At 42.9% G+C, this 15,322-nt stretch overlaps 1 protein-coding gene and 1 long non-coding RNA gene across 5 annotated transcripts in view; one reads left to right on the top strand and one right to left on the bottom strand.

The window, feature by feature from the left end:
- The window catches only part of LOC310680437, a 33,411-nt gene extending 28,147 nt beyond the window's left edge, over nt 1-5,264 (top strand). Inside the window, exon 3 of the long non-coding RNA XR_014512754.1 lies at nt 3,909-5,264. This is a non-coding gene — a long non-coding RNA (uncharacterized lncRNA). The remainder of the gene's footprint in view (nt 1-3,908) is intronic.
- SULF2 (sulfatase 2) overlaps nt 1-15,322 on the bottom strand; it is a 265,789-nt gene that overhangs the window by 207,685 nt on the left and 42,782 nt on the right. The window lies entirely within an intron of this gene.

Genomic DNA, 15,322 nt, shown 5'->3' with positions numbered 1-15,322 from the left:
ACCTTTTACATTCAATCTGATGTCATGTGTGTTGTCGTTTGTTTTAATTCTGTAAACTGCCTAGATTTCTTTGAGTATAGGGCAGCCATTAAACATATAAACAAAACCATACACCATTTACTGATTGCAGATACATGAGCACTAACTAAATACGTATAAGGTATAACAACTCCTAATTGGGCAGAAAGATGTACAGCCATGTATTGTGTCATGTCTTGTTTAAGTGCACAAACATATTGCAGCTCTCTGTGTCACGTTCTCTAGACTCACTTAGCCACCCTCTAAGTCTTCCTTCCATTGTCTCACCTGAGAACAGGAATATGTGGTTCAGGCTCACCATCCCTTCCTTGCCGATGCTGGAGACACAATATGTCAAGCCCTGTAAATGGACTAATTACCCTTTCCTGTGACTAACAAACGGCTCCCTTTGCCTGCAGCTGATAAATCTTTGCCTCACATAGTGTCTGTAAAACTTTGGCAACTCAATGAGCCACCAGCCGAATAAATCACTCAGAAGGAATGAGTTACTTAAGCCATAAGTGACCTGAAACAGCTGGTACATTCTCAAAATGCTCACACCCTGCTCTAGGCAGCAAAACATTTTGCTTGTGGAACCATTGGCCCTCCATCCATAACAGGAATGAAGAGGGAAAGGTTAGGAAGAGGACATGAGGATAGCGAACTAGCAGGAATCATTTATTTCCCCAAAAGGCTTCAGCACTGTCACTAACTTCCTTGCAGCAAAAGTGAACATAGGAACAGTCTTAATTAAAATTGTTGTGTAAAAGCCTAAATGCACTTGCTTTATTATGGTGCTTTGATATATATATATTTTACAGCAGTGCAAAACATTACATGTATAAAACCCAAACCAGCTTGTTTCTCCCCCAAATATACACCTAGAAAGTTTTTTATTTTTTTTAAAAAAATCAGTGTTCACCCATCCTCTCTCTCAAATTGTGTGTTTTTTGGGGGGTGGGGGGGGTGGGGGGACAAAATAGATTTTCCTTTCACTTCATCCTCACCCTCTCTGGGTTTTCCATGGAATCAGTAGCTCCCCTCGACAGCTGCCAGATTCATTTCCCAGAAAACCCTTTGAGTAATGTTATGTCCTGGTGTAACAACATCCTGAGGGGGGTTCTGGAGAACAAGCAATTTCATGGCCACCCCGAGCTCAGCTATGTTTCATGGTCTCCCGCTAATATCGCCCCAACCTCAAAAAGAATATCCACAATAGGCCCATTTCACCACCTGCAAATTGAGGAGTGAAAAGGGAGGGCCATTTCAGGAGTACCCTCTTTAAGTTTAGATAAACTTGCACTATTGATTTGTTACCTGTTTTACTTGGATTACTTTTCTGCTTCCTTTAAAGATTTTCTGTTTTCAGTTTATTTCAATGTATCTTTTAAATAGTATTTTAAATATTACATTGTAAGCCGCCTTGAACAGTATGCAACTAAATACAGTGGTACCTCGGGTTACATACGCTTCAGGTTACAGACGTTTCAGGTTACAGACTCTGCTAACCCAGAAACAGGACCTTGGGTTAAGAAGTTTGCTTCAGGATAAGAACAAAAATCGTGCTCTGGCAGCACAGCAGCAGCAGGAGGCCCCATTAGCTAAAGTGGTGCTTCAAGTTAAGAACAGTTTCAGGTTAAGAACTGACCTCCGGAACGAATTAAGTACTTAACCAGAGCATAGCTGTCAACCTTCCCTTTTTTTGCAGGAAATTCCCTTATTCCAGCGCCGTTTCCTGCTGCTTCCCGCTTCTATCCCGGATTGTTAGATATCCCGTAGACTGTCCCCGGGACAGGTGAGGCTGCTGATCCCTTATTTTCAAATTTGAAAGTTGACAGCTATGAACCCGAGGTACCACTGTAGCTGCAGTAATGCTATGGGATCCCTACCCTCATACCTCTAAGAATGCCTGGTCCCAAATCTGCTCCAGAGAGTTGGGGGACCCCAGAACAGGTCTGGGGGATGCAGAGGGAGGAGAGGGATAGAATGTTCCATTGCACAAGCAGAAACCCTGATGCTAACAGGACATTCAGTTTACCGTATTTTTCGTCCTATAAGACGCACTTTTTCCCCTCCAAAAATGAAGGGGAAATGTGTGTGCGTCCTATGGGGCGAATGCAGGCTTTCGCTGAAGCCTGGAGAGCGAGAGGGGTCGGTGCGCACCGACCCCTCTCGCTATCCAGGCTTCAGGAAGCTATCCGCAAGTCTTGCAAACCCGGCGGGAGGTCCCGCTGGCTGCCAAGGCTTGCGGGCAGCAGCCTGCAGCCCAAAAGCTCGGGGGACAGCGGGGAGGCGCAGCGCCGCCACCCCGCTATTCCCCGACCTGGTCTGGAGGCTGGCGGGGGGGGGGGGGGAGAAGCAGGCTTGCTTTCCCCCCCTGCCAGCCCCACAACCTCGGGGGACAGCGGGGAGGCGGAGCGCCGCCACCCCGCTATTCCCCCACCTGATCTGGAGGCTGGCAGGGGGGAGAAGCAGGCTTGCTTCCCCCCCCCTGCCAGCCCCACAACCTCGGGGGACAGCGGGGAGGCGGAGCACCGCCACCCCGCTATTCTCCAACATGATCTGGAGGCTGGTGGGGGGGAGAAGCAGGCTTGCTTTTCCCCCCTGCCAGCCCCACAACCTCGGGGGATAGCAGGGAGGCGGAGCGCCGCCACCCCGCTATTCCCCCACCTGATCTGGAGGCTGGCGGGGGGGAGAAGCAGGCTTGCTTTTCCCCCCTGCCAGCCCCACAACCTCGGGGGATAGCAGGGAGGCGGAGCGCCGCCACCCCGCTATTCCCCCACCTGATCTGGAGGCTGGCGGGGGGGAGAAGCAGGCTTGCTTTCCCCCCCTGCCAGCCCCACAACCTCGGGGGACAGCGGGGAGGCGCAGCGCCGCCACCCCGCTATTCCCCCACCTGATCTGGAGGCTGGCGGGGGGGAGAAGCAGGCTTGCTTCTCCCTCCTGCCAGCCCCACAACCTCGGAGGATAGCGGGGAGGCGGAGCACCGCCACCCCGCTATTCTCCAACATGATCTGGAGGCTGGCAGGGGGAGAAGCAGGCTTGCTTTTCCCCCCTGCCAGCCCCACAACCTCGGAGGATAGCGGGGAGGCGCAGCGCCGCCACCCCGCTATTCTCCGACATGATCTGGAGGCTGGCGGGGGGAGAAGCAGGCTTGCTTTTCCCCCCTGCCAGCCCCACAACCTCGGAGGATAGCGGAGAGGCGGAGCACCGCCACCCCGCTATTCTCCGACATGATCTGGAGGCTGGCAGGGGGAGAAGCAGGCTTGCTTTTCCCCCCTGCCGGCCCCACAACCTCGGGGGATAGCAGGGAGGCGGAGCGCCGCCACCCCGCTATTCCCCCACCTGATCTGGAGGCTGGCGGGGGGGAGAAGCAGGCTTGCTTTTCCCCCCTGCCAGCCCCACAACCTCGGGGGATAGCGGGGAGGCGGAGAACCGCCACCCCGCTATTCCCGGACCTGATCTGGAAGCTGGCGGGGGAGAAGCAGGCTTGCTTTTCCCCACTGACAGCCCCACAACCTCGGAGGATAGCGGGGAGGCGGAGCACCGCCACCCCGCTATTCCCCCACCTGATCTGGAGGCTGGGGGGGGGAGAGAGAAACAAGCTTGCTTCTCCCCCCCCCCACCAGCCCTACAACCTCGGGGGGACAGCGGGGCAAGCCGCTGCCCCACGGAGGCTAGAGAGGCTGTCCCTGAAGGCAGAAGAGGGAGACGGTGCGCTCCGTCTCCCTCTTCTAGCTTGGGTATGGCTGCGCAAACCTGGGGGGGAAATAAAATTTTTTTTCTTGATTTCCCCCCCAAAAAACTAGGTGCGTCCTATGGGCCGGTGCGTCCTATAGGGCGAAAAATACGGTAACCCTATGTTGCATACCACCCTTTGTGATGAATAGGACCAGATGCTACTTGCCAAAGGAAATCATCAGAAGCACTTGCAAAATTCTGTGATCTCGTTCCCAGCTTCCATTCTCCGGTGCCTGCGATTCCACAGGGGAGAGGAAGACATCATCAGCACAACAGATCGCTTTTCTGTATCGCACCCATTATGTCCTTGTGTAAATCTGCTTATGCACGCAATAAACAGATTGCTGTCAGTGTAAACATAGTTCTCATGCTTTATTTAGAAGAAGTAAATTCATATAGCAATAAATGACTAAACATTTCTTATGGACTTTATATTATCATTCCCAATAAATTGTAAAATGGCTCTGGGTGGTCTGGAGTGTCAGAGAAGGAGAAAGCACAAGGAAGTTCCTGTATGCCAGGGGAAACCTCCACATATACAGGGAAAGTATGTTTACATTAAACCTGCCTCAAAATTACTCCAAGACCAAGAACTGTGTGTACCTACTGTATATCCTTCAACCTGTCACAGAACCCTGACAGTAGATGGTGGTGCACTGGCTTAGCTAGGCATGAGCAAATATGTCAACTGTGGTTTCTCTCCATCTTTGGAACTTACTTTGAGTAAACATGCATAGGATCAGGTTTTAATTTTCTAACTTTTCAAAATAAATGGGAGGAATATTCCAATCTCTATTCCTGCCTACAGCAATATACAGTGGTACCTCGGGTTACATATGCTTCAGGTTACATACGCTTCAGGTTACAGACTCCACCAACCCAGAAATAGTGCTTCAGGTTAAGAACTTTGCTTCAGGATGAGAACAGAAATCATGCTCCGGCGGTGCGGCAGCAGCAGGAGGCCCCATTAGCTAAAGTGGTGCTTCAGGTTAAGAACAGTTTCAGGTTAAGTACGGACCTTCAGAACGAATTAAGTATTTAACCCGAGGTACCACTGTACCATGGACTGATATCTTCTTTTAGGCTGGCCTCTCTCTTCTGCTTCAGCAATTACTCATGGCTGAGTAAGATTGTCTTCCATGAATACAGTCTTAACAGTGTGTCTGTAAGAGTGTATGGAGGCCAGTTCTGGACCCACATCCTTCCACAGTGGGGACATAGGTTTCTGGGTGGGAGTTGATCATGGTGAGGATTTGCCAAACGTGCCTTTCTGTTTCTCCCTGAGTTTGTGCTTCTTCAAAGTCCATGGCACCTTTGGTAAAGGCTGTTCTCCAATTGGGACGCTTGCAGGCCAGTGTTTCCCAATTGTCCGTGCTTATACTGCATTTTAAATTATTATTTTTTTAGATTTTAGATTTTACTTGAGAGCATCTTAGAGGCTAGCCTCTAGGTTATCAATCAGTATTTAGATGTGTGCGGTTTTTTAAATAAAAATTGTTATTTCTTAAAAATGTTTAGAATTATATATATAGGCTTTATTCATAACAAACAATATAATAATAAATAAATATTATTTTTTTATTTATAACCCGCCCTTCCTGGTTCAGAAAACCAGGCTCAGGGCAGCTAACAACAAATTTAGAACACTTTATTGTGATACAACAAAAAACAGTATAAAATACAGTATAAAAACGTGAATAACAATAAATTCTAAAATCAATTTAGGGGGGAATCCACCCAATAAACATTAGATCATCAGCAGGGCTAGCTGGCTAAATTAGTCCTATTTGGGCCAGCAAGGAGGCCAGGGGAGAATTAGCTGTGGGGTCCCAGAGCGGGTAATCTTCATAAAAAGGGGAGGGGGAGGGAAGGAAGGGAAATAAAAGATCAGGCTAAATTCAAATTTAAAGCCAGGCGGAATAGCTCTGTCTTACAGGCCCTGCGGAAGGAGGTTAAATCCTTAAGGGCCCTAGTCTCATGGGACAGAGCATTCCACCAGGTTGAAGCCATCACTGAGAAGGCACTAGCCCTGGTGGAGGATAATCTGTCTTCCTTAGGGCCTGGGACCTCTAAACTATGATTATTCATGGACCTTAAGGTCCTCTGCAGGGCATACCAGGAGAGGCGGTCCCATAAATACGAGGGCCCTAAGCCACAAATATAAAATAAACATCAATACAATATCATAATGTGGGATTTCTTCAATCCCTTGACTTCTCTCTCCCCATGGTTCCATTATATTTCTTATTCATACATGCATGTCCATATCTTGTTTTCCATCTATACATATCTGATTCTATCTGTTATCATAATACTGCAAATGTTTTTTAGAATCCTGGTGATGTATCAACTTGTATACAATGATTTGATATATATGCAATAAAAAATTCCCATTCATTTTTAAATTTGTTATTGTCCTGATTTCTGAGTCTTCCTGTTAATTTAGCCATTTCTGCATATTCCATTAACTTAATTAGCCAATCTTTTTTCATGGGTATTTTTTCCTCTTTCCAGCATTGGGCTATCAATATTTGTGCGGCGGGTCACATACATAAATAGATGTTTGTTTGTTTTTGTTTGTTTTGTATTTCCCTTCCTATAATTCCTAATAAAAAGACTTCGGGCTTTTTGACAAAGGTTATTTTTAACATATTCTTCAATTGATTATATATCATTTCCAAATTTTAAAAAATAACTTTACATTGCCACCACATATGATAAAATGTACCATCGACTTCTTTACATTTCCAACATGTCTTTTCTTCTGATTTGTACATCTGCAATAATTTTACTGGTGTTAAATACCACCTATACATCATTTTCATATAATTTTCTTTTAAGAATACGCAAGCCGTAAATTTCAAATCGTTTTTCCACAATTTTCCCCAATCTGACATTTGGAAATTATGCCCCATATCTTGGGCCCACTTTTATCATTACGCTTTTGACCTTTTCATTGTTTCCCATTCCAACAACAAGCTGTACATTCTTGACAACACTCTAGTGTCTCATTCTATTATTTCTCTCTGGAATTTAGAGATTTCATGAGCAAATCCTTTCTTTATGTCATTTTTAAATAATTCATTTATCTGGAAATGTTGTAACTAATCATTTACTTCTCCTCTTACTTCATTATATTCTTTCAATTTTAAATGGTTATCTACTTCAATTAATAATTCTCTATATGTTACCCATTTTGTTCCCATATATGGTTTTTTTACTGATATTTCTTCAATTGGTGAGATCCACCAAGGTGTTTTTTGTTCTAATAAATCCTTATATTTTCCCCCTACTTTGAAAATGACATTTCTTATTATATGGTTGTAAAAACTCTTATGTATTTTAGCCTTTTCATACCATAAATACGCATGCCATCTGAATCGATTGTCATGACCTTCCAGATCCAATAGATCTGTATTTTTTAAACTTATCCACTCCCGGATCCAACAGATACAAGACGCTTCATGATACAATTTTAAGTCTGGAGGGGAGAAGCCTCCTCTTTCTTTAATCTGTTAACAATTTGTATTTTACTCTTGGCTTCTTCCCTCTCCAGATGAATCTTGAAATATCTCTTTGCCATTCTTTGAAACATTTCATATTGTTGATTGGAACATTTCATATTGTTGATTAGAACAAAAACAACGTTTTTGGTAATACATTCATTTTGATCACAGATATTCTTCGTATCAATGACATATTCATTTTTCCTACACTTGAGAGATGTTTTTGTTGGGCTTTCTGGGAGCTCAATGGGATTGTTTTTGAAACCTTCCAGAGGGTATGGGGAACTCATGCTCTCATAAATGTGTCAATATCAGAGGAAGGGGACAATGGTAGATTTATTTTTCTCAAAGCCATGTTTTATGTAGCCTCCAACATTTCACACAGCTTGTTTTTCATTTTCATTAAGTGAATAAGGTTTAGTGAGCAAGCCACTTTCTTTTGATGATATGCAGTGATGTAGTGGAGGGGGAATGCAGATCTGAAATGGTTTTCACAGCAGGAGCAAAGATGTCAGCTGCCAAGATAAATAATGGACCTTCCTTGCTCTTGGCAAGTGAATGACTCCTGCACATTTCCCATAGTGAAAACTATGGCAGTGGTTCAAGTCATTGCACAAATTCCTCATTCCAGAATTAATTTTTGATACATGGTACATATGAAGAGTTACGCCAGCTACATTCCAGAACCAGAATTTCTAACCAGAATTAAACCAGAGTGACATCCACGGTGTCAAAATCCCTGCTCTTTTTAGCTCATAACTACCACACACCATCGGACTCGAGGGTTTGATTTTGGAACCTTATGAAGGAAAAAACGACATTTAAAGGCTTGGAAGGAATCCTTAGGGTACACCCCTAGTGGGGTGGACTAATAAAATAAATTTGGGATGAGAAAAGGATTTTGGAGCCATCAACCTGGGAAGCATATCAAGAAAGAAAGAGATGGCGGAGATGGGAAAACTGATGGCTCTGATAAGAGACACAAATTTAGAATCTTTCAAGGACTGAAAACTTTTTGTAGTCTATTTGAAAAATAATTTTTGATAGGCAAAGTCCACAGCTGGGTTTGAAGTTTAAGAAAAAATAGCAGAAGAAACATGTTAAAGAGGATGAAACAGGATGTGATGAAATTTTAAGACACAATTGTATGCAATCATTATTATAAACATCAAGGATGGGTGAGCAGGAAGCCATTAATATTACAGAATTATAACTGTTGAGAGATAAAGTGTAACTTTGAATTTTGAAATAAAAGAAAAATAAATCTGAAAAAAGAAAGATGTTGATTCACAAGTTTTATCTCTGAAGCAAATATTTTTATCTCTACTTTGGTAAAGTAGGGCAAAACTGCTATCAAAGTCATATTCCACTAAAACACACTCAAGTAGGTTTTAACAGGATTTTCATGAACATTTGAGTGCACAACACGACAGCAGCTGCTGCTAACAGGTGGCCAGCTAGATATGAAGCTGCCTGTGTACATTTGCAGTTTCCTGCTGAATACTGATGCTCTGTCAACACTGAAGTAGCACACAAGATTTTAAAAATCTGGCTATTTTAAGACTTGAGCATATTTTAAAAGAGAGATTAAATAAATAGAGATGCATGCAAACATCATTCTAATTATGCCATTGGTTGGTTTATAATTCTATACAGTTTATTTATTATTATTATTATCATCATCATCATTATCATCATCATCACAGCACACAAACAAGATAAAACCTTCAACCCACACAATCAAAACCAATACAAGCCATGAGGACAAGAACAAAATAGCAAAAAAAGAGAAACACATTCCAAATGTTCCTTGGACAACAAAGGACTTGACGTGCTCCAAGTAAGATAGCAAGGAAGGACCAGGTGAATCTTCTGGTACAGGGCACTCCAAGAAGTGAAGCTGCAGCAGTAGGATGTTCTACTTCTTCTGGAAGTCAACCTGCCCCTTGTGTGAGACTTTGGAAGTCCCTCCCTAGAAAAGCTAGACTGCCTCCCTCCTTGCTATCTTTCTGCCAGCAGGTGAAGACTTTCTTGTCCCAACAGACATTTTGGAGTTGCTTTTAATTAAAGAGCTGGCACCATGCTGCTTTTATTGTAATTATTGGTATGCCAGGGGAAAAGGCGGGGTATAAATAAATATACAACAACAACAACAGTATGGACCAACAACAACAGCAGCAGTATGGACCTATGTACAGTCATACCTTGGATTACAGACGCTTCAGGTTGTGCGTTTTCAGGTTGCGCACAGCGCCGAACCCGGAAGTACTGGAACGGGTTACTTCTGGGTTTCATCGCTTGCACATGCACAGAAGCGCTAAATCGTGCTTTGCGCATGCTCAGAAGTGCCAAATCACAACCCACACATGCACATATGCAGCGCTGCGGGTTGCGAATGTGCCTCCCGCATGGATCACATTCGCAACCCGAAAGTCCACTGTATGTCTATTCAGAAGTAAGCCCCTTGAGTCCAGTGGCACTTACTTCCAAGTGTGTGTAAGGTATCAGATCTGTATTCCTCATCATGTCTGAATGTTAACACAACACAACTCTGTACATGTCTTCTCAGACTGTATGTCAACATATTTATCATATATAATACAAGAAGTAGATAGAGATGCGCAAATTAGGAGATAAGCTAAGATGACAAAGTATTTCACAGGCAGTTCATATTCTGTGACCCTATTCCTACAATATGTTTTAAAACAATTTTAAATACTGAATTTTAAATCATTGCAACCTGCCCTGGAATATGCTTGGTGAAGCGTGGGTAATAGATTAAATAATAATAATAATAATAATAAATATTTTCCCTTACTTTTACTTGCAGAACTCTTCAAAACAAAACAGGAACATCAAATGATACATCCAAATATATCCATACAATATCCTGTGCTGTCTAGCACAGGCTCAGCATCTTATAAAATATGAAATAATCCAAACAGACCTATAAGACAATATCTCTCTCCTTCAGCATCCATTCTGCCTGGAGCTGTTTTCCTGGAGAGCTTCATTTACACCCTCACTCCAAAGAGTTTGAGAGAGAATGAAGAACCAGTTACCACCCTTCCAAGATGGCGAATTTGCAATGCCGTACCTTTGTCATCTGATCTAAGGTTACAACACTCACATGTTAGCTAGCAGAAAACAACAATTAGTTAATTCTCAGCTCGGCAAGAGCTCAGAGAGATCTCTTCTTGCTTTTTTATAGCTTCAGTGTAATCTCCCCATGTTAAACCTTTTCACAAATACACAGACATTCCCATTTCAGTGTCAATTAAACCAATTATACTTAACCCCCCACTTCACAGCAAGGCTACTTTTTCTGGGCTCACCATATAGATGACATGTAAATAACTCTATAGGACTCACAGGAAAAATTGAAACCTATTAGGCAAAGACCCCTTTTTCTAATTCAAAATGCATTTTGATGATCAAGTATGGTTCCACTAGGCGTTGTATTGGCTAGTCAGCTGAACACTCTCTTCACAGCTGCAACGTTCCTGTACTGGACATTTGTGTTTCATATACTCCTAGTTCTGGTATTGCCCATCTTGTCTGTCTTTCTTTCTTTCTTTCTTTCTTTCTTTCTTTCTTTCTTTCTTTCTTTCTTTCTTACATTTATATTCCACATTTTCTCCAAGAGCTCAATGTAGTGTACAAGGACCTCCCCTTCTGCATTTTATCCACACAACAACCCTGTGAAGTAGGGTAGGCTGAGAGGCAGTGACTGTCAGAACACCCCTGGGGGACACACGCAGCCCCCAGAATGAGATAGACTTCTTGAGGCGTCTTCCTGATAAAGCGCAGCCCGGGACGTTCACAAACCAGTCCCGGTGCACACCAGCAACACATATCAAAAGACATGTGCACGCTCAATTAGCAGAGTATAGCAGAAACGATCGTGGAGCATGAGTGTAGCATTCTAAGTGATTTATTAAGCAATATATACAGGACAAAGCAACCATGGTGTCCTCTCACATCTCCTCCGAGAGTAAAGAAGTACAAAAGTACAGTACAAGTGGAAGAGATAAGACTGGCTTCCATTCTCACACTTTCCAAGCCTGGAAAGTAAACACAGACATGTGATGTAGCAATCACACATCTAGCACCGGAGGAGTGAAATGCTGACATCCTCCCCCTTTTCAGGTAACCATTGTTGCATTTGCTAATGCAGCCGTACACAATCAAGCATACAGTTATCATACCCATAACAGACTCCTGTAGTGTTTTTCCCAACTGTGGGACTACATGCAATTGGTCTGGCCTTGTGCCTGACTATCTTGCCCTTCTGATCAGTCTTGGCTTTATAGACCCAATGACTATCAAGAAGCTTCATACCTGGCTTTATTGGGACAAGTTCCCAATTCTTGTTCCTTTCTAAGGAATCAAGTTCAGCCATCCTGGCCTTTAGCCATGGCTCAGCATCCTTTGAGGACAAGCTCTGTACAGTACAAGCGGAAGAGATAAGACTAGCTTCCATTCTTACACTTTCCAAGCCTGGAAAGTAAACACAGACATGTGATATAGCAATCACACATCCAGCAACGGAAAGAGTGAAATACTGACAGTGACTGGCCCAAGGTCACCCAGTGACCTTCATGGCTGAGTGGGGATTTGGTGCAACACTCTAACCATGAACATCCCAAGGTTACAGTTCACCTTTTCCATTTTTGCAACAACTTAAAGAGCTTTGCTTTTTTTAAAAAAAAAATCTTTATTAGCCTTTGCCTCTGAGAAAATCTGAAAGGTAAAAATGTTTGTTGGCAGAATACAGAAGCAAAATGAGGTTCACCACAGGTAGGCCCATAAAGAAAACATGGGACTTGCATAACACATTTTTTAAATCATCACCTTAAATGCACAATGCCTTTTCTGATGTCAAGAGAATACAGTTTGATTATCTTTTATTGATTTTTCATTACATAAAGTGCTCTGCCCAGCAGTAAACACTGCAATTAATGCTGCACATCTGTTACACATCCTGTCCCAGGATAGCATTGGTATCAAAGTTCCCAGTGCAGTGAGCATTTTAACATCACAACCGCAAATCACTACTTTATAAGCAAATAAACCCAATACGACCAAGCATATTGCCTGCAATTGCAAAGACATGTTGCACACAGAAACTTCAACAGACTACTAATTAAAAATACTCATTAGGAAAAAATCGCTTTGCAGTCTCCTCAAGCTAACACCAAATTATTCAAATAGGAAAAATAAAACTGATGTCAGGAAACATGAACACACAAATGGGAAAATAAAAGGAGGTGCCTTATACAAAGTCTGACTGATACTTCATATAACTAGAACTATGGATTTGCAAAACTTATCAGTGAAATTTTGTTAGTCCTTCCTGGCTCTCCTATCACGAGTATGCAGCCCCAATAAAATGACAGGCTATCCATCTCTGACTTAATGTTATATACTTTTCTGAAGGATTTTAAGGACACAAGTAAGAACTTACTGATTGCAATTCCTTACTGATTAATTATCAGTATTATGAATGTTGTCGTCATCACTTTGTTCACTTAGAGCAGGTCTATGAGTGAAAATCCATGAAAATTCATGCTTCTTCCTCTGCTTAGTGGTAATGCAATACACACTACAATGTGCTATTTTCCATGACATCCTTCCCTGTTTAACAACTGCTAATAGAGCCTGTCATTAAAGTTTATCAACCATGCATCACACCAAAGTGAAGATTTTACAACTGCATCCAATAAATGCTCTGAGCATCTGCAAATAAAGTTTCTTTGGTTATAGTTTTCTGCAGTAAGCCCTGAAGTAATAATCAATCACCAATTTGAGGAGCAAATGTTCCATGTATGGATGTTCTGGGCTGCTCAAGTGCTGCTGCTGGCACCAACAAAGCCCAGTCCCCTTCCTTCTCTAGGCAGGGCAGGGAGAAGCCTGGAGGAGGCGCTGGTGCCGTGTGAGGGAGAGGGAAAGAACGTGCATGCTGGCGATCCATGCAGCGATTCCTGGACCGTCTGCGTGCCGGATCCAGAAGGCAATTGGGCCTGATTTGGCCCACGGGCCTTAGTTTGCTGACCCATGACTTTAAGAGTATTGGACAGATTCATAGAGGCCTTAGTTCGCCTACCCATGTTCTAGAGGAAGCACAGCATTTAGAATGGTTTCTCTGGATCCAATCTGAGCCCCAAAAATATATTTTAATTTGTGAGAAAAACTGTCTTATACATCAAAGGACCATGTATAGGAAATGCTCCTTCACAGGTTGAAAGCATCTGGTGCAACTCTGCTTGCACTGTAGGCTGACATACCTGCATATGAAGAGTAGAGCGCAATCTCCAGGCTTCCTAGACTGTCCTCCTTGTGCTCACCTCTTGATCTCCCTTCAACAATAGACTGATATTCTTAGGGTTGCTGACCTGACCTCACTTCATTTTCCTCCTTCTCCATGCCTCCCTCATTAAAGGAGACACACTTGAATCTCTCTCCATCTGAGGTGCAAAAGGAAGAATAGCTTACGGCATCTCCGCTTAGATAGAACTAGGGATCTTTTCTATCAACTATGTATTTCCAGCAAAGAAACATAGCTTTCTTAATTTACAAACTCATGAGTCTCAGTGTGATTGTATCCAGGGTAAACTGTGCTCCTCCAGCAGATATTCTGCATCAAGTTAACTTCTGTTGAGCATTTAAACTTCAAACGCCATGAAAAAGATCATGGGTCAAGTCAGGGCTGATGATTTCATGAGGCAAATTGAGGCAATTGACATGGGTGGTGGATTAGTGCCTCTTGGGAGCCCTGATCACTTGTTACACTAGCCACTACAGATGTTGGCATCCAACCAGCAAGGCTCCTTGTAAAGAACTCTCCAAAGGATGTCTCTTTAAACTCTGAGCTAAATCTAAAATAATTTTATTTTTATCCAGCAATTCAAGTTGGCTCTATAATTCAAGAAACCACTGGTATAATATGCATCCAGTGACTGAGTGGAAGGTTAACACCATCCACCCTGGCTCCAGATTCTGAATGGTTTTCATGGTGCTCAAACTGTCTTCAAGGGAAACAAGCAAATTAACTGCAGCCAAGCATTCTACCCCAATTATACTACGCATTAAAGATTGATGTATGCCACAAATACTGACTCTGTTCTTCAACTACCCATCTACAGGTATAAAAGTAAAAGAGAATATCAAATCCACAGCACTTAACCATTAAAGAATTTAAAGCTTTTTTTCATTTGGAAAAAAGGCAACAAGGGCAGCAAAGAAAAAAAAGGTTGTTTAGGGCTCAAGGAAGCAGTTATTAAAATGAGATTTATGTGCTGTAAACTGCTCATAGTTCCATCTCTCAAGTGTGAAATTAGCGATGGCGAAAAGGTTTCACAGAAACTTAATCTGAGCACTGTCCTGTTGCAAAAGGATTTGCAGTTTTTCCATCTCTGTGCCAAATGTTTCCTATCTTTGAGCTGCTGGAGTTATTCATGCAAGGCAACAGATAATCAGAAGTGTCTAAAGGGTTTTTTTTTTGATAATCTGACTGAGCATAGTCCTCTTTTCTGTTCACCACACTAATACTTTAGCTAGTGCCAGATCGTATCTGAAATAAGCTCTTATTGCAATTTAGTAAAATCTTTAGGCGTCACTGACATTTAAAAAAGAGGAGCCCTCATTTTAAAAAAAGGAGGATACTTGCTGAATTGTACAAAGTTATTTGGCAGCTGCATTTCCTGGAACAAGGAATTGTGCTGGAGTTGGGAAAGGCTTATACCAGGCTCTGAGCACCTCTGGTACACCTCACCTCTTCAACTGATGCCCAACACTTCCCTTAGACCACAGCTCATCCCTTGAACCACACCTCTCCTCAATCCTCAACTGATCAGGGTATGTGTGTCTGACTTTCATTACCATCATGATACAATTAGTCGGAAGCCAAAACATTCATGCCTCCCATGATATGATCAGGAATAAAGCTGCCCCCTTTCACCATTCAGAATGATTTTCATTACCATCACAGCACTCTGGGCAGGGAAGTTAAAAACTTCCCACTTCATGTACCATGGTCATGAAGAAAAGTGCCCCTT

Source organism: Podarcis tiliguerta (genome assembly GCF_965153285.1).
Source record: "Podarcis tiliguerta genome assembly, chromosome: 6".
Lineage (NCBI taxonomy): Eukaryota > Metazoa > Chordata > Lepidosauria > Squamata > Lacertidae > Podarcis > Podarcis tiliguerta.
The sequence above is the reverse complement of the archived record's forward strand: the minus strand, read 5'-3'. Positions and strand labels throughout refer to the sequence as shown.